Source organism: Protopterus annectens, chromosome 4.part0 (assembly GCF_019279795.1).
Source record: "Protopterus annectens isolate FY-2018-M chromosome 4.part0, PAN1.0, whole genome shotgun sequence".
In the NCBI taxonomy this organism is placed as follows: domain Eukaryota; kingdom Metazoa; phylum Chordata; order Ceratodontiformes; family Protopteridae; genus Protopterus; species Protopterus annectens.
In genome coordinates this window covers 1,691,624,916-1,691,650,950 of record NC_056733.1, presented here as the reverse complement: position 1 = coordinate 1,691,650,950, position 26,035 = coordinate 1,691,624,916, and positions in this window count along the sequence as shown.

Genomic DNA, 26,035 nt, shown 5'->3' with positions numbered 1-26,035 from the left:
CACAATAAAGCTCAGTGCTAGCCCTACATGTGGTTATGTTGGACAGCTTTGGACCATACATTGTACAGTTGACAGTTCACCGTCCCTGGCCCCAAAAATGGGAACTGGCTCTGCCAGAAGTTACACTGGCACCATCTTGCCCAATGTCAGAAAAAGTGATAGTACATGACGGTGACTGCTGTATGCTGGGACCATGTCCTCCACAGGAACACCCAGGACCATGATCCCATAGCCTGCCACATTGTGGTGTGGACAGCACACTCCTCTCTGTAGTGCTGGTCTCAGCCCACCTTCTGTTCACTGCATCCAAGGAGTCACCAGTGCAATGGAGGCAGTCACAGATGTCAGTCTGTGCTGCATCCATAACCATAAGTATATATCTGGTCTTCCATTCAGAAAGTGCCTGTGCCTCCACGATGGCCCAAAACATGTACTAAGTGACTAGTGATGTGACACCTGCAACAAGTGATGTACAGACAGTAGGCCTCCTACAAGCAACCCTGTCAATCTGCCTGTATGGGACCTTGCCAGCTGTCTGGCTATGGCCAGTGTCTACTCTCACTGGAGCCATCGTTGCCACACTTTCCTGTTCAATGTCCCACCCTCTGACTGTCTAATATCTGTGGCTTCTGGGGACTTGGTATGTGTGGGCATCTGACTATGTGCAGTGACAATGGAGACAAAAGATTGATGTCTACCTTTGGGATAGATTCAGTCCCCAACATCCTTACCTGTGCCTCACTATGGTCACCATCATCATCCGAGTCTGCAGAGACACTTGCATCAGGTTGTGTAGGGGACAAGGACCCCCCCCCCCCACTGGTCACCTGTAATAAGAAAGAAAAAAGTGGTACATGAATGCCTACACTATTGTGTACAAAAAATCCACCAATACCCGTAATAACAAAGACCCACAACTGGCTTAGCGGTCAAATTTTTTTCTCTCTTGTTTCATCCAAAATAAACTTCCTCAGAACAAAATGCACGTTCAACTCAAGACCTTTCTAGCAATCACTTTAAGTAAATCAAGTAAAACACGACCGGTAAAATTTATCTTTTAATTAAGTAATATGACACTATACTTATAAAACAACACATAAAAACCCAGTACACCTATCTTAATAAATATGTTGAAATACGTTTCACTGCCTAATTTAATGTATTTTCAAACTTTTTGTTTTTTAAAAGGTATTTTATAGTAAATGCCTCATTTAAACCAGGAGGTTTACCTTTCCTTAACTGTCACTGCCAAAGTGTTTCTATGTGTTCAACTACAATCCTGTGATTACCCCCTCCAAGATCTTTATATACCTGTTCCATAATAGAAAATAAGAACATTGTACCCTCTTTACACACAGTGTTATTTTTAAATTGGGCATTATTCTGGCCCTTAACTTTAACAGAATATAAATGTTCCTTAACAAAACAGTGTCATGCTTACCAGGAGCAGGACCATGCCCTTGGCCAACATCTGACAGACCTGTTAAGAGTTGAGGGTGAGCTAATGTCAGTACCAATACATGTTGCAGCACAACAAGGTAATACATCCATATGTCACACATTTACAGTACCTACTGTGTTACCTGTTGTATTGGTCACATTCTGAGTATGAGAGTACAACTGAGGTAACCCCCAAAGAACTAAGACCTGACACCCACGTAAATGTATGTACAGCCTAACACACTGACTGCTACAGTATTAGAGTGCTGATTACAGAAAGCCTTCCTACATGCTCCTCTGCTGTGGAAACTGTGGCACCCACCTCCATGATGTATGGTGCAATGGATGCCTGGGAGCTGTTGTGTGTGCCTAGGTTCCCCAGGAATTCCTCAGTAGCAGTGAGTGGTTGTTCTGTTGCAGGCCCTCCACTGGTGATGGCACATTCCCTGTCTACATCTGCTGCCCTTCGTCATGCAGCATTGATAATGTCCATTGGATGGTCTCGAACCTGCTGTTATGTCCTGCCCTGATGGCCCATGCCATTCACATCATGAACAAGGTCTGCCCACAATGCAGCCCACTGTTCCCTGTTTTGCCTCTTCCTGAACAGTAGGATATGATGATGTTGCCTTAGTCCTTCCAGTATAATTTCATTTTCTGCATAAGAGAAGTGTGCATGGCTTCTAGGGAACATGATTCCTGAAAGACATTAAAAGGGTAACACATTACAGGATCACATATGTGGAAGTACACTATGTAGAGATACAGCAAGGACAAAATGGCTGGCAATATCCACTGCTTGTTCCACAGTGTTCAAACATACTAAGTGTGTGGATACAACTGAAATAGTAGCAATAGTCAGGTATTCCCATGTGCACCATGACAGATACTGCTGTATGATCATACACCCAACACTCGAGTCTACTGTGGTGTGTCCCCTACGGGCAACCCCCCTGATAATGCATCATAGGAACAGTGCCATACAATTAGTGCTATTACAACCACCATATAGGGACAATCCAACTAGACCAGTGTGCCACAATGACAACAGACAATGCACTCTTGATGTATAGTACATCCTGTATAGGTGCAAGACAACAGGAGATCAATGACATATCATTATCACAGGTCTACGACAGGCTTAACGTTGTATTCCCTATTCCTCATATGTCTATTAAACCATCTGCATCCTGTTGTACACAAAATCAGTTACATACCTGATGGAATGCAGCACTCATCTGTTGATATGTAGTGATAGTAAAGTTTACACAAACACATTGTGTGAGCAAAGTCTTATACAGACTGGTTTCCCATAGCCAGCTGCTTGCCTTTTAAACATGCTTCTCATCAGCAGGTGATTACCTGTAAACCAATCTGTGGGTCTGAAATGCTAATTGCTGCTAACACAGTTGATTTGCACTATCATCAGCCAATGACATGCAACCACTGTAAAATATATAAGGCTATGTAGATTAGGGTCCCTTTCTGATATGTTGTGCTGGACATTACTGGGGTGAGGAGACTACTTCTTTGCAGAGAGTAGGTCTGTAGCAGAAACCTTACCATAGAGATAAGTGTGCTACAGGCTGCGGTTACTGCTGCTACTGCTGGTAATAGACATAGCCAAAGAATGTGAACACTTTGGAGGACAACAACCTGTAGGAGTATCTGTGGGAGGGGTGTCAGCCTTGTTGTAGAGGCAGAGCCTGAGTGAGGCTACCCTTTCCACTCCAGCTAAGGCATGTGCTTAAGGTAAGTATATTAGACAACAGTATCACTAACAGAGTACTAGACAACATGTTTGGTGTGTCCTTGGGTAAGATGGGGTATAAACATAAGAATATGTCCACCATTGAGGCAACTGCCTGGCCATGTGTTACAGTCTGGTAGTAATTTGCAGCATGTATGAGGGCAGGCCTTGTTACAAGCAGGGACCTCTAATGTGTATGTTAGCTGTGCAGCTGTGATAATCTGCACAGTGTCTTTGGAAGGATTGTGTTGTGCACTCTGACATTAGTGGCCCTCATCTGCACTATCCCTGCATTGACATTCTGCGTGAATGCATATTAATGCATGACATGATGCTTTATGCACATATAGTTTTGCTATAGGGATATGTGAAGTGTGTTCCTGTCTGCAGGCCTGTGACCTCCATCAGTGAAAAGCAGACATGATATAAAATACATTGTGTGGATAAAGGGTGCATGACTCAGTCATTAATTGCTGCCTTCTCAATACTGTAAATTCACTTTCCCAGAACTGTGTGTGGCAAAATGCACTCTTTGCAAGGCGAGGAACAGACTGAGCTACTGAGTCATTGCTGCAGCAGGTGTACTTGCAAGATATATGTGCACACACACAGGCTGTGACATACATTTTCTACATCCATCAGTATGTGCATGGCTTTATATGGATGTATGTGTGCACCAGGGTCCCAGTTGAACATGTATTTTGCCATTAATGCCTTAGCAGGTGTCTTCCTACATGTTGCTGCTGTAGGGCATATTTACCTGCTATCACAGGCCTCACTTACATCCCTTATTATGTCTTTGGCTTTCTAGTGGTGTACTATTGCACCAGAGTCCAAGGTACACTCCCATTTTTAATCATTTTAATTTAATTACATTTTAATCAAGTTTGAGTGACATGGCACGGTACATAGCTCAGCTGAAACATGCTTATTGACTGTAACTGGTAAAAAGGTCTCACTCAAATGACCTCCAAAAATTATGGAGTACTAGCAACTCCCTGCTCCACAGTGGTTCTCCTACCATCCCTAAGCCTTTCCCCTATCACTCTCCCTCTGAAACTGCAGACTTACTCAACAAACATTTCATAGACAGCATCTCTAAACACCTACCCTCTGATAACTCTGCTCATCCCAACTCTTCTGTGTCACCTTCACCTCCTCCTAAACCTCTATGCTCCTCTGTGTCACCCTCACCTCCTCCTAAACCTCTATGCTCCTCCGTCTCTCAGCCATTTACCTTGCAACCTGTTTCTACTAAATATACGTAATCCCTGCTTCTTAACCTAAAACCATGCTCTCCCTCCACTGATAAACTCCCCCCTCAATTTCTGAAAATTGCTGCTGACTCTATTGCATACGCTGTATCTATCTTAATCAACCGCTCCATTCAGGAATCTACTATACAGGAAATATGGAAATCCTTCTTTACGACTCCTCTACACAAAGGTGGCAACTCTGTTGAACCCGCTAACTATAGACCAATTGCTATTTTCCCACTGCTCTTGAAGATCCTTGAACAATGTATGCATATTCAACCACTGTCCTATTTCATTCATGAAAATCTCCACACCCCCTCACAACATGGTTTCCATCCTAAAGACAGTACCTCGACTGCCTTATTATCCTTTAATCAAAAGGTTGCAGAAGCTAGGGACAACAACATCCTTGCCTCCTGTGTATTCCTTGATCTCTCTAAAGCCTTTGACACTGTGTCTCATCCCATCCTTCTTAAACTCTCAGACCTAGTCCTCTCTCCTTCTACTCTTGGCTGGTTCCAATCCTACCTTACTTGCAGAAAACAAGCTGTTAGATGGCAGTAGGCTTTCTCACCCTTCCTTCTTGTTCAAACAGGAGTGCCCCAAGGCTCCATACTTAGACAGCTCCTTTTCAACATTTTTACCAACAACCTACATTCATCCTACAGTCTTTCATCTGTAATACAATACACAGATGACTCTACTCTCTTATCTATCTCCAATACTATAACTGAATTACACACACTAACATAGAATTCCTTTATCTCTGTTGACAAATGGCTCAGAAACAATCAAATAATTTTTAACCCTAAGAAAACTCAACTCCTTCTCTTCCTACCTCAGACGCTCTCTCACCTTTCCAATTTTTCTCTTTCCTCCCTAGATGACACCACTATCTCCCCTGCCTCAAACACCAAACTCCTTGGGGTAATAATTGATGACTGACTAAAATTTGACTTGCACATATAACAGGCCATTAAAAAAAACACCAAAAACTTAGACTACTTTATAGGAACAAAAATTCCTCACTACTGCCACTAAACACACCTTTGTGCAGGCATTTCTCTTACCTAGTCTTCTATACACTTCCCCCATCCTTACCAATATCCAAACTACCTCAATGCAGAAACTGGAACAAACATACAACAAACTTGCCAGATTTATTCTAAACCAACCACTCTCTTCACATCACTGTCTCTCACTAAACAGACATCAGTGGCTGGAATTTCCACACCTTCTACAATTGCATCTCCACATTACCTTTTCCATACTCAACAACCTCTCTGCCCGCCCTACTCTCGCCTCCTATGTTACTCTCTACTCTCCGCCCCCCGGCCTCTCCAGAGTGCTGATCAACATCTTCTCTCAGTTTATAAACCCAAAAGGAATATTGGCAAACTACTTTACAAACACTCTATCTCACTAAATTGGAACAAACTACCTCTCTGTATTAGATCTAACCTTTCCTTTCCCTGTTTTAAAAAGGAGCTTAAATCCTACCTACTAAACTTGAAATTATGCCATTGCCTTGACCACATGTAGCCTTAGTCTGACCTACTGTATAACCTGTTGCATCTCCTTTCTTTCTCTGTTAATAACTTCTGCTTAAAGTAACCTCCTAAACCCTCAGCTCTACTACTATAGCCTTACCATAGCCCCCTCCTTTCTCTCCCCCTCCCATTCTCTACACTATTTATCTTTTCCCGCACTTCATATTAATATCTATACATTGTCCTTCTTTTGAACAACAACTATCTTTTTGTTTTTACTCTCATATGTAGTGCATTTTGACCACTGCAACCCTTAATGTTCATAATTTTTTCTTTTGTTTTTCTTTTTATAATTAATTTTGTATTTGTATTGTTGTTTTTAGTAGTTTTTGTCCTGTATGTTTACCTTTGCTTATGTTTGCTGGGGCTCGCTCCCCTGGGTCTCAACTGAAAATGGGTTGCTTACTATCAATGCAATGCAAATAGCTAATAAAAATTTATTTTATTATTATTTTGTATTGTATTTTAATATTTGTATATTGTCACTTTATCTTTACTTATATTTGCTGGGGCTTTTCCCTCGGGTCTCCACTGAAAATGACTTTGTTTTCAAACTCAGTTGGACTAACCCAGTTAACAAATGTGAAATAAATAAATAAATACTATGTTTTCTTTAAACCACCTGTTTTAAGTAAAAGTTTTGTGGTGTGGCAGGTTTATGCAGTGGTCTGCAGGTGCAATGGCCTTTGGTTCAAAACATGGGACAGGTGTTTATTTTGTAAGTGTGTACTACAAGTTAAAAGCACATAGTCAATATAGCTCTATTTAGCTGAGCTGAGTGAAGCTGCATGACACAGCGTGCCACATAGCAAGATGCTAAAAAAATAAAGAAAAGAAAATTGGGGAGATAAGACAGTGGTAAATGAGGTGCAAGCTGGGGGAAAAACATAGTGAAATGCAAGAAGGGTATAGGAAAGAACCATACCTATCCATTTCTTGTACATCAACAACTGTGCACTTTGACAGAATTTGTACATGACTTTGAACTCTCAACCCCAGACAGAGGGGTAAGTACAATATAACTGTATTGTCAAGCCAATTGGATCAAATTACTTGTGTCCAGTGGACACATGTGTGAAATGGAGAGCTATGTATGGGCTGATATATTTTTTTGGGACATGTGCCCAATTTTTTTTTTTTAAGGTGAGAGTGGAACATTATGGAAGAGACATAGGTACTTGTGGGGGAGGTAAGTTGGGTAGGTGAGGATGCATTTGCAGGCAAACAAGGCAGACAAGACAGCAAACAGAAGCAGTGTGTGACACATGAGGGGGGTGAACACCTTGGATAGAGAGGGTGTTGTGGAATCCAAGTCACACATACCTCCAGACAGCAGCAGCGTGACTCACATCCCCACCCATGGGATTGTTGGCACTGCTCGTCCACTGCATTGAGGGTGGCAGTGCTGGAGGCTGGGCATTGGGGTGAGGCTGCCCCACCAAGTCGGCCAGCATTCCCTCAGTCTGGTGTAGGCAGCAGTCAAACCCACAGTAGACTTCCCTGTGCACCAAGACTGGCAGCTCATTCTGGGTGACATCACCCCCTCCAAGACCACTTCCAGAGAAAGGCTGGGCCCCATCCCATGGGCAGTACTACCTGATGCCACAGGTAGTGCAGGGGCAGCAGAGGGACACCAGCACTCTGGGTCCTAGACATGCTTGGACCCAGTGCCATGGCCAGTTAAGGCAAGGTAGGCAGATTAGCTAGAACCAGCCTACCTTGTCATGCTGTGGTGAATGAGGTATAGCAATAAGTTAAGGTTAGTAATAACCAAACCATTGCTAGTATTAACAAAGTGGAACATCATTTTAATTCATCCAAGTATGTATTAATGTATAGTATGTGTAGCACAACAGTAAATAACATAACTGTCAGTATGGTAACAGCATGCCAGTAAGCAGTTAACCATAAGGGCAACAAAATAGTTAGTTTAACAAAGCATGTTAAAAGTGAATCATAATAACACATAACAATATTACATCACATTTTGCAAAAATGTAGTTAAACAATATATGTTAATATTACATCATAATAATGAATAACAATAACAAATACATAAATGAAGATAAGGGGTAGAGACAGAAAGATAAATAATCCATTACTGACAATACAGACTATATCACTGAAAACACTGATACTAAATACTCTATAGGAATGTAGTGTCAGTTCTGAGTACGGTGACTGCAATTCTCCTATAGCTGATGTAGCACATACATACCTCTTAAGCTGTTAGCATGTGTCAGTATGGGCCAAGCAATAAGAAATGCAAGTACACAATTACACAGAACACTTTCACATAATGTGGACTTCTATAATGACCAAAGAGTTCTGTAAGCAGATTTGGTAATACATTGCATTCCAGGTAATTATTTTTTCTAGTAATCATGTGACAGACAGATTAGGCAGTTGTAATTACTGTGACACTTGAGAGGCATGTTTGTGTACAGTACATAAACTAGACATCTGTCATGCCTTAGTTGGCAGGCATTGGAATAGAACCCAATAGCTATGACTGAAGGGGACATCTGCAAAAAGTTTAAGTTTATTGGTATTGCTGCTCTCTGTGAAATGTTAGCACAATCACATCTGCTAATAACATGGGCAACCTCAACCATATAGCATATACCATTTGTTCATGGAGTGGGAGAAAAAGAGAGCATTGTGTGACTGAATTTGTTTTGCATTCTAGAAATATTAAAGTGCTATATTGATTACAGTGACAGCAGAACACACATGCATGGCATACAGCTGTACTGCATTTACTGAAACAAATCTCTTTTGGAATCAACTATGCTACTTAACACTTTATTGGTATTGCTGATAAGTGTCTGTGAAATGTAACCATAATCATATTTGTTCCTAACATAGGCTACCTCACCAATATACATTTTGTTCCTGGAGTGGGAGAAAAAGGCAGCATTATTTGGCAGAGTTCATTTTGCATTCCTGAACTATTACAGTGGTATACTTGACTGTAGTGACAGTAGAAAGTATATGCATAGAATATGACCTTAATTCATTTATTAAAACAGATTTATGTAGGAATTAACACTGTATTGGTGTTGCTGATAAATGTCTGTGAATTCTACACAATATCTGCCCATGGAGTGGGCTACCTCAGCCATATACCTTTATTACCTAAAGTAGGAGGAATAGAGAGCATTATGTGACTGATACTGGCCTGGAGACTGCCTTGGACCATATTATGTGTTAAACAATACAGTTTGCAGGCCATTACGTTTGCATTCTACAGCTATTACAGTGTTACACTTGACTGCAGCAACCTTACCATAGACAAGTAATGCATACATCTCTGCTGCAATAATTATGACAACACAATTATGCTGTACAACATTTTGCATATTGTTATTAGTATTATTGTTTATTGTGATACAGTTGTTATTGTTCATTTATTGCACTAGAGCTCTACTTGCCCATTTATTGCACTACAGTTCTACTTGCCCATTTACTACACTACAGTTTTTATGGGTAATACTTTGTTGCAGTAAATGCTTTACTCTTTCTTGCTTATTGCACTACAGTTAGCATAATAAATCCATACATACCACACTCACTGTGCAATCTGACCAGGTGCCCGTCATGGGACTCGACATTACAAGCCCTCTCAGCTGCAGCTGTTGAGAGAGAAGCACAGCATTATGCATACCAGTTTTGCAGACATTCAGCTTGCATATTGGTAAAACAGAGTAAAACATACATATTTGTGGGGTATTCCCAGCTCTAGCTTCTTGGACCCTGGTGTCCAAGGTTCCCCTTTTTCTCCTCTTCAGGTTGTCATAATGGTGACTACACTGATTGCCTGTGTAAGGGATACCAGAACACTGGTGAGTTCCCTGGACAACAAGTCCCAGGCCTCTGCCTTACACTCCAAGCCCTGGAAACCACCCCTCAGCAGCCTAAGTTCATGATTTTTTACCAGGAGCCCAACAAAGACCTTGGACTCCTGAACACCCCATCTCTGCACCCAAAAGCACCCACCTTCACCAGCACCACCTGACATATCACCAATTGATCCGACTCCAAAGACTTTTGCATAATTCCCGCCTATTGTGCCTAATATTGTCTGTTTTCCCACCCTTGCATGTCACTGAGCAACATTCAAGAAAGTGCCATGTTGCGTACCATCACGCAAACCAACTAAGTGCAGATAGTGCAAAAACTCACTCATCCAGGGGGTTAGCTCAGCTTAACACTGTAAACAAAAGTAGCCGTTGGCATGTTTAAACAGTGCTCAGCCCAGCACAGCAGTGCCATATTTTACAAATTTGTTTTTAAAATTAAACATTTATAAATTAAATCATAGACATCACTGCTATGGACTTGAACCCATAACCTACTAAACATTAGGCTGTATCACTACCCATTTAGCCACTTGGATATCAAGAAAACTAGTATACCTTCACATATACTACTGGGCTATCTGTTAGCATTGCTATGCATTGTGGCACACTGCAAAACATGCTTAAATAGACTCAGACAAAAATAATTAATTATATCTGTTTTCTATTTTTAGATATCCAGCAGCTGTCGGCTATGTTTGTATGAGCACTGCCCAGCTCTGCAGTGCTCCATGTCACTCAAACACAAACTAAAAAAATAAAACAGAAAACATTAAAAAAAATCAAATAAAAAATACATAATTATGATAATTAATGGCATTTGGTTTATACTTTTAGATGTGTAGTAGATGTCAACTGTCTATACGTGAGCACAGCTTGACATTGCTGTGCTCAATGCCACACAAACATGCGAAAAACAGAAAAAAAAAGGAAGAATTAGAATAAAATATTACACATTTGATCAATTCACAGTGTTTTAATAGTAGCTTGCAGCAGAATTGGCCATTCACAGCCATGGATAGCCTCTACACTTCTCGAACACCGATTTAATAACCCTGTTCCTATGCTTTCCCTCAGCAGCGCACCATAATTAATATGAATGACGCTTTGCTGATGGGGAACCATGGCCATGCACATGGATACATTCCATGTAGGATCTACACAATGCCTACACAGAGTATATTATATCCTGGGAGTAATCTACTTAGCAGATTCTGTTAGACGTACATGCTTTTATATAGGCAAATCAAATCAAAAGCTTAAAGCCAGTATATCATCAAATCTATCAGATATTCACAGGAAAATATATACAATTATACAATGACCATCCATTAATATTTCAAAACCTGCACGCTGATTGGCTAGCGTGCCCGTTGTAAATCCCACAATATACCAATGGAAAAAAGTTTTTTTCTGTTGGTATAAAGTGTCCAAAACTTTTTTTTAAAATAAATAAAAAAAAAAAAGAAAAAAAAACGGAGCAGCAGAGACTTTCTTTTCTCCATTGCTTCTATTTCAAAGCATTGATGTACTGGGTATGCATAGGAATGCAAGTCCCATACGCATGCACAGTACATCAACACAAGGAAGCAGTATACCACCACCAGCAGAAGAACAGTAATGCGCCATTATATAAAGACATTATTTAAGAAAAGTATTTTTTTCTTAAATAATGTCATTGTATAATAGCAATAACTGATTCCGTGGTTGTGGCATATTGAAATTTACCCATGGCTGGCTTTATTTAATCACTCGGGCTTCGCCCTCATAATTAAACCACGCCAACTATGGGTAAATCTTCAATATACCATACCACGTCGTTGGTTATTGCTTAAATGCACTATATAAGCATATTGGGCAGACTGAGAAACGGAGTTATTTTAAATTCAGGGTTTTACAGCAAATTTATTTAGATGAAAGAGGTGGTGATATCATTAATAAAACAGAGCTTGCTGAATATAGATGGATAAATAATTTTAGAGCTGATGTTATATTTGAATACAATAATCAGCATAAAACCAATACTTAAAAAATATTCTATTATTTAATGTTATATATTATATTATTATTTAATAAATATTATTCAAGAATATGAATTATTAAAGTGATTAAATTAAATGATTTGCTTTTTATGCTACTAACTCTGTATGTGTTGCTATTTTTAAGGATGACTTTCAATGGTAGTGTTTTATATGCTTTGAAATGTTATGTCTTTAAATGTTGATTAGATTATGAGTTGGCTAGGTGTATGTATGTAAACATACTGCACAGAATGGGATTGTCTCTTCTTGTGCATTCAAAAAGAATCCTGGAGGCTTGAAAGCTTTATTTTTATCTGTGCTTTTGCATGCATTATTTATAGTAATTAAAAGTTTTTGGGAGATGTATTGGACAATGTTTTTTTTTCTCCTTAAATATTCCTCTTACAAAGTTAGAAAGATGATAGAATAACAGGATTTCTGTTAACATGAATTTTCCAAAGTTTCTGATGCCTGAAACTGAAATGTATATTTCTTTGGTGATTTGCTGGAAAACCACAACTTTTATAAGGAACAGACCAAAAATATGAAGCAAAAATCTGGACATTCTGTGAAAATCTAGACAGTTGAAAGGTAAGCTTGAGCTCCTGATTGGTTCACCATTGAAAATATTGATAATGACTGTAGGATACTGGAATTAACTGGAAACAGGTGGAAGAAACTAAAATGAGACTGGAATGAATGTCTTTATCTGTTAACTGTGCTGAACAGGTGCCAGTCTCTCCTTTATGGAACAAGTCTTGTTATATTTTTCAGAAAAAGGTCTGCAAACACTGTAGTTCGGCTAAAAATGCTTTACTATGCACAATGGAGGTAGATGTCAACAACATCTGAATACTGTTTTCAGTAACTGTGCTGATAAACTGAAATGGTCAGTATAAATTCTATATTTGTATCTGAATACTGCTTCTAATAACAGTGCAGATAGAAATTCTATATTTATATCTGAATAGTTTCCAATAAGAATGCTGATAAACTGAAATAGTTCTCTGCATTCATGTTCTTCATATTCCTTTCCTCCCGGATAGTATAATTAATACTCTGGAATGCTGGATATTTTACCTGATTTCTACACTCATACCCAAGTGTTTTGGACTGCACTGCCTTGACTTTCTGCATATCAGTCCAAAAATGAACTAACTTAACTGAGTCTGCAGTATTTTCTAAAAATACCAAACCCTATAAATCTCTATACTCCTCTTTAACCTTTTTTCCAAGCCTTGTAGCAGACAAATAAAATGTGTTTGTACTCAAATGTACAGAACATTCTGTTCTTACAGTATTCTTGACTGAATGTTATTTTCACTCATTGAAGTGCATTCACCAAAACTGTATGGAAACTGAAAAGCCTGCTTTAATATATTGGATTTCTAGACTTATGCAAAGAGAATACTGTATTTTTGTGCATTTAAATGATTCCAGATCTAACAAGAATATTTAAGTCAGGCATAATGAAGCTTGATTTACCAATCCGAAGGGAAAAATGAAAACAGAACTTTCAGGGTATATAAGGAAAAACTAAGAAGGTATAACTTCTAGACCAGATGAGATTCTAAGGCCATTATCTCTTTGTATAAAACCCAACAACTGCCTCAGATAAATGAGTCACTAAAGGAGAAGATATGTTGTTATTTAAATTTGCGAGTCATAGTATGTCAGAGAGAATAGAACCATTCTTATTACACCCAAACTCAATATGTTGTTCTTCAGATTTTCTCTTGGATGGAAATAGAAAATGATATCTTTAGCTGAAGCAGATTTCCAACTGCAAAAGCGTGTCTCCATCAGTATCCATTATTATTTTGAATTCCTACTGAGTTGTCAGAAATATACAGCTTTTAATTTTATTAAATGCAAAGCAACCTCCTCTTAAATTACATGTAGTGGTAGTAAAAAACATTAAAGTATTTTGGCAGGAAACTATGCAGGTGTTTTCATGTAGTGTTTAGAGTTGTAAGATTTATTTCAATTGAGAATGTGGGAAGACTCACCACATGCATGTGTTCTAGTATACATTAAACTTAGCTTGTCAAACAGCTGGAGGAAGCTCTAGGCATACTATTTGAGCAATGGTGGTACCTTCCCTGGAGTTGTTAATTTTGAATTTTTTTTTGTTGGTATCTGACTTAAGGGAGCAGTTAAATAGTACTTTGCTGATGGTTATGTAAAAAGTGCAACAGAAAACAGAAAACTCAAATCCAACAGTGTCCACAATTGTAGTGTAACTGTAGATTTTGTCTGCTGTTGGAGTATATGGCAACATGGATGCACACTACAAATTTGTCAGTTGACAAGCAGCTGGCTTGAGCAGACAATACTGTGGACTCAGCAACAGATGTATATTATCTTTGGAAAGCAAGTACTTGAGCAAGGTGAAAGGGCATACTACCTATATATGGAGGATGGGTGTGGTTCTTGGCATTCTTTCAAAGATCTTCCTCTTACGCACTGCGTATGCAATTTGTGAAGGGGTAAGTGGAGGTGGAGGCTAGCTTACAAATAGCTAAATAAAATATAAGTCAAGGCTGCACAAATGACAGTGACAAAGAACACACATGCAAGACTATGTCAGTCCTCTTGTCTTGTCTCTGTAAGCAGATAGATGCCACAGAATGGTACGTGGATGCAATCCCATGCTAAGAATATAAAACCAGGTACTCTGTCCTCATTTATTTTTCTTACTACTTTTGATTCCAGAAAGTATCAGAGTCACTATGCCAACAGATACCATTGGGGAAAGTAATGGAGTTTTTATGCTTAAACCAACCTAAGTAACACCTTTCAAAGATAAAGATAACAGATAGTACATTTTCCACAGAACTAAATCACCACTAAGATATTCAGAAGAGTAAATCAAAAGCACACCAGGATGCTATGGGTTTACAACTTACATTATATGAACAACATATGACAAAGCCATAAATATCTACTCCTGTAGTACACTTATACAACACTGTCAAATTCATCATAAGTATCATAGGAGTTCATTACATGAATGCCATATTACTAAGCTACATACCCTCACTGCTGGTACATTGTTACAAAGTATACAATTACTAAGCTACATACCCTCAACACTGGTACATTGTTACGTGGTATACAATTACTAAGTTAAATACCTTCAGCGCTGGACATTGTCATACAATATACACTTCCTAAGTTGCATACCCTCAGCATTTGTACATTGTTACACAGTATGCAATTACTAAGTTAAATACCCTCAGCACTGGTAAATTGTCTCGCAGTATACACTTACTAAGTTACATACCCTCAGTGCTGGTACATTGTTACCCAGTATACACTTACTAAGTTACATAACCTCAGCACTGGTACATTGTTACATAGTATACACTTACTAAGTTACATACCCTCAGCACTGGTACATCGTCACACAGTATACACTTACTAAGTTACATACCCTCAGCGCTGGTACATTGTTACACAGTATACACTTACTAAGTTACATACCCTCAGCATGGGTACATTGTTACACAGTATACGATTACTAAGCTACATACCCTCAATGATGATACATTGTTACACAGTGTACAATATGCCCTAGTGCCAGCCATAGTAAGTTGTATCCTACCTCTGACTGGACTTCAGCATGTAATGCTAAGAGAATATATAAACAGATATAAAAGCAACATCATAAATCATCTCTTCAAATATACTTTAATTATGGCCTCACACTGACACTGCTGCCCCCCCCCCCCAAAAAAAAAGAAAAAAAACAAACCTCTGCTTTCTCAATTCAGATTTTTGCTATACTTTTCAAAACATAAAATAAGGCAGTTTGTCAACCACTTGGAAAAGGTCTGCTGTGTGGCTAGTCACTCTCTTTCTATAACTATGAAAAGTAGCTGAATACACTGTCACAGTAGCTTGGTTCTTACAGTACAATGCTTGAGATATACCTCCACATTACATAATAATATATGTCTATAGACATATAGTGTGTTATATCCTAGGTTTTAAATTTACTCTCAACAACCAGGACAGTCAGCAGCAAATATGATCTGTTCCTAAACCTTGTCTCCCTTCTCCTACTTACACCACTGGTCATTAACTCTTATACTATCCAACTTGAATATTAAACTTACTGCCTTCCATTCTTTCTCTCAATATATATTACCACTGCTATTCAGCCTTTTGTCCACTAGAGGGCAGCATTTTCCTTAGACCTTCATACTGGCTCTAAACTTAACTTACAGGCTCTTCAATTCCCATATCCTGTAGGAGCTTACAATCTCACTCTATCCCCCTTTCTTTTTACATTCTTCACTGCCTATCCTCTCAGTATATTCTAACTACTATCAAGGCTTTGTGTCATCTCGCCCTCCCTACCTATACGTACCTTAGCTAACTGCTCCTCTTATTGTTCTCTCAAAGTGGACTCCTCTGTAGCTCATCCCGCTCCGTTCGCCCTGCGGGCTCACTCCGCTCCTCTACCCTGCCCCCAAATTCCACCCACCCCCAGTGACCCTAAACTTATACACAAATTGCCAAACCCCTGTACATTAACACCAATCTCTAACTCCTCCCCCTTAAAGTGCATCACTCATCTCCCATTAGCCATTACCTTACCACTCTATCTACAAGCATCCCTGCAGTCCATCTCCTATACCTCCACTAATGGCCCATACATACCACAAACTCTTACCTTTATTAGTACTCCTAATTATACTAATTATACTCTATCTACTTACTCTCTACGAACACCATACATATCAAGGACGTCACACCCACAACAGGCAAACCTCTATTCTGACACTTAGCCTACCTCACAGTCTTAACAACCCTTCTTGCCCAGCAAAGTATTTGTCAGCCAAGTTTCATAGACTCACTCACATCTCTCATTATAACCCAATAGCTAGAAAAACAAAGAACCTAATTTTTAAACTTTTACAACTCACCCTAAAAGTACAGGTCCACTCCATTTTAGATGGTGATATGCACTCAAACCCTGGTCCTACCACAAGCACAGCTACACAACCTGATACACCAACTCCTACTAACACACCTGCTTACCAGGCCCCCCCAACTCTCTCCTGATAGCTCATCTTAACATTCATAGCATCAATAATAAAGTTGCTCACCTGCATGCCCTTATAGATGTACATTTTTTTGACATCCTGTGTCTGTCTTAAACATGACTTAACCCATCAATACAAAACAGTGTAGTTCTACCCCCTGGCTACAATATCCTGAGACTTGACTGTAATACTAACAAAGTTGGAGACATAGCCATACTTTATAAGAATGGATTACATGTTACCTCATTAGACCCCAAACTTCAACTTTCCAGCAATGAAAAGATTCTTCTAAGATTCAGCTTAACAAATGTAAAGCCATATATATAATCTGTGTCTATCTTCCCTCAGGCAATAACACCAACACATTAGAGGTTATCCACAGCTAGCTCTCAAGCAATTACCCCCAAGAAACCATAATACTTGGAGATGTTAACATAAACTGGAACTCCTGTATATCTGAGCAGCCTTCTACTCATATCAACCTATATGGTTTTACCCAAACTATAACATCCCCTACCCGAACTATTAAACTTAACAACAAAACAAGTACCCTTGACTGGATAATTACTAATACTACCCAACAAAACTATAAAACAGGCACCTTCCCAGAGGACATAAGTGACCACTTGCTTACCTATCTAATCAGATATAAGACTGAATTTCCAAACTCAACAATCTGCAGAACTATTCGTACTGACAAAAATGTTAACCCTGCTTAATTTCAAACTGAACTAAGCACCTGTGACTGGTCACCCCTGAAACACCTCCCACAAGATGATGCAGTTAAATACTTTAATCCAAAATTCCTTTCCATTCTAGATTGCCATGCCCCATTACGCAAAGTTAGAATCAGAACTAAACCAGCACCATGGCTCACCAAAACTACCAAACATAAAATCCTCCAAAGAAATAAACTATGGGCCAAATGGCATTCAACAAAAAGCCACTCAGATCACTTACAATTCAGACAGCTAAGAAATGAAACAAAAAAAGCCATATTGTCCGATAAAAAAACTATTAATGCCAACTTCAACAAACCCATCAAAATAATCCTCAAAAATTCTGGTTAGGCCTCAATAACCTCCTACACCCCGGATACTCATGCACTCCTACTCCCTCTGGCTCTGTTCACGACAATCCCATCCAAATAGCCAACTCATTTAACACATTTTTCACTGAAACAATCCAATCCCTAGCCAACCAGCTGTCCCCTAGCACCTCATGCTCTACCCCAACATCTACCAATAATCCTCCTCTATTTCATTTTCAGCCAGTGCCCACATCCCTCATCTGTAACCTCATCCTGAAACTTAAACCCACCACACTCTCTGCAGATCTACTACCTGCAGAATACCTGCAAAAAGCTGCTAAAGTCATAGCCTACCCCATATCCATCCTCATTAACAGAACTATTTCTGAAGGAACTATCCCCTTAATCTGGAAGTTCTCTCACATCATCCCCCTGCACAATGGTGGTAACTCCAAGGAGTTATCCAACTACAGGCCCATAGCCATACTATCTCCTTTGGCAAAAATAATGGAGAAATGCATTCATTTACAACTTGACAAACAAACCAAAAAACTGAAAAGACTAAATAAAAAACACCCAACAAACACTCACAAGTCTGTAGATATTCCAAGCAGAAATTCAAATCCTTCACGAGTGATGAAACTACAAACAATTTTATTTTAAGCCATTAAAAACATACGCTTTTCATTGGAACAACACTCCAACTTCCTCAGAAATTAAAAACAAGCAAAACACACATTAATGGCAACATATATGAGATATACAATACAAATAAGTATATGCTATAGTTTATAGTTTAGCATATTTAATTGATGGTCACTAATATCAGGTGGATACATATAGTCCATGGTAGGTTTTAGTGTTTTGTTTTGTCTTTATTAGCCAAATTTAAATATATGTTAGTCTGAATACAGTTGAGTCAACCTGTACTGTATGGAGCGGTATCGCCAGGACTGGACTGGTGACTGGTGACATAGGGCTTTGACTGGCGCCGTTCGAGCAGCTTTGATCTGGGCAGTGGCCAGTTGTATTGTTCAATGAGGCATTTTTCCTCATTTATAGGTTCATAGGTTCATACTAGGCTATCTGCCCTGGGGCAATTATAAGCCTAGCCTGATTCTGTATGGCTTACACCACCCCTTGATTTGAGTATACTGTGCCCTTTTTAAGGTTTAGTTTTCTGTGCCTCTGTCTAATAGTGACATGGGAGTAATCCCTGGGACAAACCTACAATCCCCCATCCACTTATCGAGATTCTTCTTGAAGAGATTCAGTGAGGTGCTCTGCCTCACATGAACTAGAATTCTATTCCAGAGCGAAGGGAGCCTCTGGGTTATGAACCTGTCCCTCCAGCAAGTTCTATTTATTTCTGTGCTGAGGTTCAAGTCCCTCGAGCGTGCGGCTCTAAGGGATTTAGATTTACTGAGGTGGAGCATGTCCATTAATTCTGGATTTGACATAGCTTTGTATGTCAGGCATAGATCGCCTCGAAGTAGGCGGTATGCAATTGAGTAGAGCTGGAGTTTTTTTAACCGAGCAGCATATGGCATCTGTTTGAGACCCTTGATCCTCTTGGTGAGATACTTTTGGGGTCTTTCTAATTGCTGCAGGTGTCGGGTAAGGTACATCCCAAAAGGGGCATTGTATTCTATGATGGGCCTGATGAAGGATGAATAAAGGGGCACGATTACCTCTCTTGATCTAGAAGTGAAACCCTTCGTGATGAGGTGGGCTATGTAGAAGGTCTTTCTAACCACTTTGGCAATGTGGTTTTCAAAGGAGAGATGGCTATCAACTTGGGTCCCCAGGTCCCTAATAACTTTCTCAGTACTTAATGGGTTTCCGCCTATGTGGTAATTTGTGGGCACATTGTTTTTGCCAAAGGGTATGACTATACATTTTTTTTGGCATTTAGCTTTAAACCATGGTGCTGGCACCAGTTATCTGTCTCTGTGAGACCTTTTTGAAGGATGTTTGTGTCAGCTGGAGAGTTGATTATGGCGCCCAGTTTGCAGTCGTCTGCGAATTTGGTGAGCCATAGTCCTCCCACGTCTGCCTGTACCTCGGAAAAGTATATACTGAACAAGAGTGGTCCCAGGACAGAACCCTGTGGGACGCCACTTGTGACCGGTTTCGAGTCTGACATGGCTCCAGCAACTCTCACTCTGTGGGTTCTGTCTTTGAGCCAGTTTGTGACCCATCTTGTGACATAGGGGTTTATATTTAAGCTGGATAGCTTATCTATGATGCCTGAGTGGGGTATTGTGTCAAATGCCTTTGCAAGGTCCAGATAGGCTGTGTGGACTACCTTCCCTTCATCTATGGCTTTGGTGACTGTTTCAAAGAAGTCAAACAGGTTCAAAAGGCAGGATCTGCCCTTGACAAAGCCGAACTGGGTAGGATCTAGTGTCTGTAGGTCCCCAATGTCTTTGTTTATGAGCTCCATGATGATCCTCTCCATAGCCTTGCAGACTAAGCTAGTCAGGTTTATGGAGCGATAGTTTCCAGGGTCCGTAGAGGCTCCACCTTTGTGGAGTGGGACCACTGTTGCTGTACGCCATTCTGTGGGCACATATCCCGTAGTGAGGCTGAGATTGTATAGCTGTTTTATTTGAGGGATTAGTTCCTCTTGTAGTTCATGTAGGACGCAACCTGGGATGCCATCTGGTCCCATGGAAGCAGTGTTTTTTGCTTTGGAGAGGGCAGCCTTCACCTGAGCATCTGAGATGTTTGGGAGGCAGCCCTCTGCCGGGATAGATACTTGCTCTTTTGGGGGGGGGGGGTGAGTTTGCACTGAACCTGTCTGCCAGGATATTGGCGATGTCTGTGGGTTCAGTGTATTTTTTGTCATTTAGAATCAACTCAGAACAAGTCTGGGAGTTGCATCCCAGGTTTCTAACATAACTGAAAAAAGCCTTATGATTGTCTTTGGTGTCCTGTGCAATTTTTCTCTCGAAGCTGGCCTTGGAGGATTTTAGGAGGGATCGTAATTTTTTGTTAGTCCTGATCAGAGATGCCTTCACTATTAGGGATTTTGTTCTATCATGTAGTAGCTTCCTCCTTCTGTTATACAGTTTATTTATGGCAGGGGTCCACCAGACTGGACGCCTGCCTTTGGATGATTGGGTCTTGGTTTTGTTTGGGATAGCATGATCCATGCATTCCTGGAGATGTCCGTAGAATGCATTTATATAGGATTCTGCAGTTTGGGCTGTAGTTTCCACTGGCCCTGGGGCCTTGAAGGATTCCACTTTGGTTTTGAGAAGTGAGAAGTTCGCTTTTGAGAAGTTTTTCACTGTGGTTTTCTGGGCTGGGGGTGGGGTCGGGATGTGGACATCCAGTGAAATTAATTTATGGTCTGATCTTACCAATGAGGGACATACTTCTGGTGTGGAGCATAGAGTCCCCATGTTGGTAATGATCAGGTCTAGTATGTTGTCCCCTGTTGTGGGAGTGGTGACTAGTTGTTCCATAGCATTTGAGTTTATAATTTCCAGGAATCTTTGGGCTAAGGTGCTGGGGCATGAGTAGTGCTCCCAGTCAATGTTTGGGTAGCTGAAGTCACCCAATATAATGGTGTTCGGAGAGATCTTCATGTTCTCCAATGTTTTCAGGAAAGCCGAATGGGATTCCTGACTTTGAGAGGGTGGTCTGTAGGATGCTATAAACTGAAAAGCAGTCTTGCCCACTGTTAGTTGCACATGGATGGTCTCAGATACTTTGTGCAATGCCACTAACCTGGAGGTGTGGATATCCTTAATAAATATGGAAACTCCCCCTCCTTTTGTGGTTCGGTCTGGGTTTTGGGGCTGAAAAGCATGATATGAGGTATAGCCTGGTAGTGCTGGGGTGCTCTCTGGAGCCTTGAACCAGGTTTCTGTCACTGCACAGATATCGATGTTCTCCATACTGAGGAGAGCTTCGAGTGCATGCATCTTGAGGTTAAGACTTCTGGCATTTAGCAGCATTACCCTTTGTTTCTTGTTCCTTGTGCTGTCTATGGGGGTGGATTTGACTTTTGAGCCTTGCCTAAAAAAGGCACTATGGGGGTGGCAAGAGCCTTTGCCAATATCCGAAAGCCCAGTGGTGACAAGTGCAAGCCGTCCCTAGCGAAGCAACGTGGCTTGTCGAGCATGTCATCCCAGGCTGACAGACACTGGATCCCCTTTGAATGACACCAAAATTTTAGCCAATTGTTAAAATCGATCATTTTGTCTTTGTACTGTGGCATCATTCTAGGTGAGGGTAAGATGCTGCTCAAGGTCAGGGTCATACCAGCCTGGGCTACATGATCAGAGAGCTCCTCTATGTCTCTTTTCATGTAGTCCAGGGAGGTACGTCTCAGGTCATTCATATCAGCATGTACAATGACTGAGTCATATTTGTATTTGCTTTGGAGTGACCTGAGTGCTTGCGTTATGTGTCGGATCCTAGCACCCGACAGGCAGCTCACTGTGACCTTCTCTTTATTCAGCCTGGTGAGCAGGACGTCAGTGTGTCTGACAATAGAGTCACCTATAACAAGAGTATCAGGTGTTTTATTCAGCCTTAAGGGCTGTGGCTGCTTAGCACACTGACTTTGTGGGTTATGTGTTGTGTGTGTTTTGTTTTGAGGTAGCATTTGCTTGGATGTCTGCTTTGGAGGTCTCTGTTGCTTAGGTAGATTTTTATTTAGAGCCTCCGAGTATGTTTTTGTGTATTTATGTGTTTGGTTTGCTGATGTGGTGGGACTATGTGATACTGGAACTGTGTTGTGTGAGGTTACCTTCTCCTCCTGACTGGTTACACCAGTTTTGAGATGAGAGAGCTCAGCCTCCAGTTTGGCTAAATAGTTGCATCTCTCACATATATTTGAACCTGTTTGGAGGAGGAGAGGGTTGTCCGTGTACATGAGACAGTTGTAACATTGCCTCAAAATTCCCAGATTCACCAGCTGGACTGGAGAGGAAACCATTGACTGACCTTTGGACATGCTAGAGTAATAGGGAAACTGAATTTAAGACGGACCAATAGAGGATAGGGTAATCGTAGTGAGTATAAGAGTAAGTAGTGCTTATGGTTTAATAGTGCTAACTTGTAGGATTACTTAATTGGACCAGTGAAGGGCCTTAGAATGAGAATATGGTGTTTAAATTGAGAGATAGAGCAGTTCTAAGGGAAAAAGTGAAGAGCAGACTTTGTGGAGCCAGAAATAGTTTAAACCCAATTAGGTGGCGCTGCCCGCTGTTGCGCTATGCACAAAAACGTGCAAAACCTCGCAAAAGAGGGTTTTAAGAGAGGAAGATGAAGGAGTTTTGGAATTGACCCAAAATGGCCAATAAAACTACAGTTTCAAGTCAGTAACCACTCCCACAGGGGCAGGCAGGCTGCTCAATGTTTTCACTGCCACTGATCAACAGAGAGACTTTCCTTTAGCCCAAGCAAAAAATGGCCTCACAGAAACTTACAAACAGTTCAAGAACAGCAAGCCTGTAACTGAACTTTTTTAAATCTCAGAAAAGTGGGAAAAAAGCAAGATTTTTTTTGTTTTTTTGTTTTTTCAGAGATAGCAGAGGTTAACAAGTATCAACAAGTTATAACAGTGCAGTAAATGACCCCACAAGAGTGCTAGGCCAAAGACAGATAAAATGCAAGTTTTGAGAAAAAACGATTTTAAAAATAAGTGCAAACAGGAAATTCAGTAAACAGCTCTAGGTTGTGCTCTAAATACAGTTACTAATGCAGAAATCAAATTTAACAAGCCAGAAAATGCTCAAAATAGGTGGCTATGCAGAAAAACTTAGCAAATAAACAGAGGAAAAATACTTAAAGTCTCAAAAGTGGCTCCTTTCTTCTCTCAGCATTTTCTCCTTTTGGTGGGTGCTTCACCAACAGCCAACAAGCCTGAAAAGATGCCAAAACCACGAGGCAACCAGGTTTTAAGAGAGGAAGATGAAGGAGTTTTGGAACTGACCCAAAATGGCCAATAAAACTACAGTTTCAAGTCAGTAACCACTCCCACAGAGGCAGGCAGGCAGGCTGTTCAATGTTTTTCACTGCCACTGATCAACAGAGAGACTTTCCTTTAGCCCAAGCAAAAAATGGCCTCACAGAAACTTACAAACATTTCAAGAACAGCAAGCCTGTAACCGAATGTTTTTAAATCTCAGAAAAGTGGGAAAAAAGCAAGATTGTTTTTTTTTTTTTTTTTTGTTTTTTCAGAGATAGCAGTTAACAAGTATCAACAAGTTATAACAGTGCAGTAAATGACCCCACACAAGAGTGCTAGGCCAAAGACAGATAAAATGCAAGTTTTGAGAAAAAAACGATTTTAAAAATAAGTGCAAACAGGAAATTCAGTAAACAGCTCTAGGTTGTGCTAGGGACATACTTATTTGTATTGTATATCTCATATATGTGGCCATTAATGTGTTTGAATATTATGGTAGGATGTTTTTACTTTTTTGATTCAGGTTAATCAATTGAATTTTTTACCAAGTGACCATGTTTGATTAATTGGGATATTCAAATGACTTGTAGGGGCGAGGCACTGTTTTTCTTGTTTTGAATTTCTGAGGAAGTTGGAGTGTTGTTCCGATGAAAAGCGTATGTTTTTAACTGCTTAAAATAAAATTGTTTGTAGTTTCATCACTCGTGAAGGATTTGAATTTCTGCTTGGAATATCTACAGATTTGGGAGCATTTGTTGGGTGTTTTTTATTCATTTACAACTGTTAACCTACCTACTTGAAAACAATTTAGTAGCCACCTGTCAACATGGCTTTAGACCATTTCATAGCATCACATCTGCTCTCTTATCCTTCACTAACTGCATTAATAGTAATCGTAATAATGACACTCTATTCTCAGCCCTTTTTATCAACCTGTCTAAAGCATTTGACATGGTTAACCACCACCTCCTCATATACACACTCAAAAGCTTGTCATTGGATGCCCTTAATATGCAGTGGTTCCAATCATACTTAGATAATAGGCAACAGGCTGTACTATGGGATAGCACCTTATCTTCCACCTCCCAGTTGCCCTAGGTGTCCCTCAGGGATCCATATTGGGTCTTTTACTCTTCTCCATCTTTGCAAATGACCTCCATTCTGTAATTCCACAAGCTGACTGTATCCACTATGCAGATGACTCCACACTCATATGCTCTGTTACTTCCCAATCAGAACTTCAGTCACTAACCCAAAAGACCTTTAGCACAGTCACAAATTGGCTCCTATGTAGGTGTCTTATCTTAAACCCAAAAAAAACTAAAATGCTACTATTCACCCCCACCTGCAGAACCTTCCCACTTAACTTTACTGCCACTTCAAATAATGGAACTATAATATCTCCTGAGCCAACCACCAAACTACTCAGAGTACTAATAGATAATAACTTGTCTTATGAGCCTCACATTAATAACACCATAAAAACAGTGAATAAGAAACTAGGTTCCCTCTACAGAATCAAACCCTTTCTAACTCCTCTAGCCATGGTCACCATTGCTTGCACCCACCTTATCTCTACCCTGCTCTATGCCTCCCCTATCTATACCAAAATATGCAGAAGTAAACTGTCATCCTCCTACAACAATATTGCCAGATTTGCAGCTGGGTCCTCCTATAGAACTCATCACTGTAGCAACCTGAATCAATGGATGGTTAGAATTGCCAAATCTAATACTTTTCAATCAACTAATAGTAGCCCACAAGATCCTGTATCTACCTCAAAATACACCCATACTTACGTCCCTAGTCACCCCCTATAACAATCTCAAAACCTTACGCTCATCTAATAAACTACTTGTACAAATATCTAAATCCAACAATTCAGCTGGTGACACCCTGTTCTCTAATACAGTAGGTATAACCTGGAACAGCCTCCCAAGTCAACTAACCTCACTATCCTCAGTTAACCTATTTAAAAGCAAGCTCAAACCCTACCTCAAATCACACTGGCTATGTCCCTGTGATAACCCAGACTAACCACCATACCCTTTTCTAGACTCCCTTGATTCCTGGCCTCTTATGAACATTATCTTGTGTTTACTTGCCGATAATAGTGTGCTTGACCATTCTGAGGATTATTCCTCA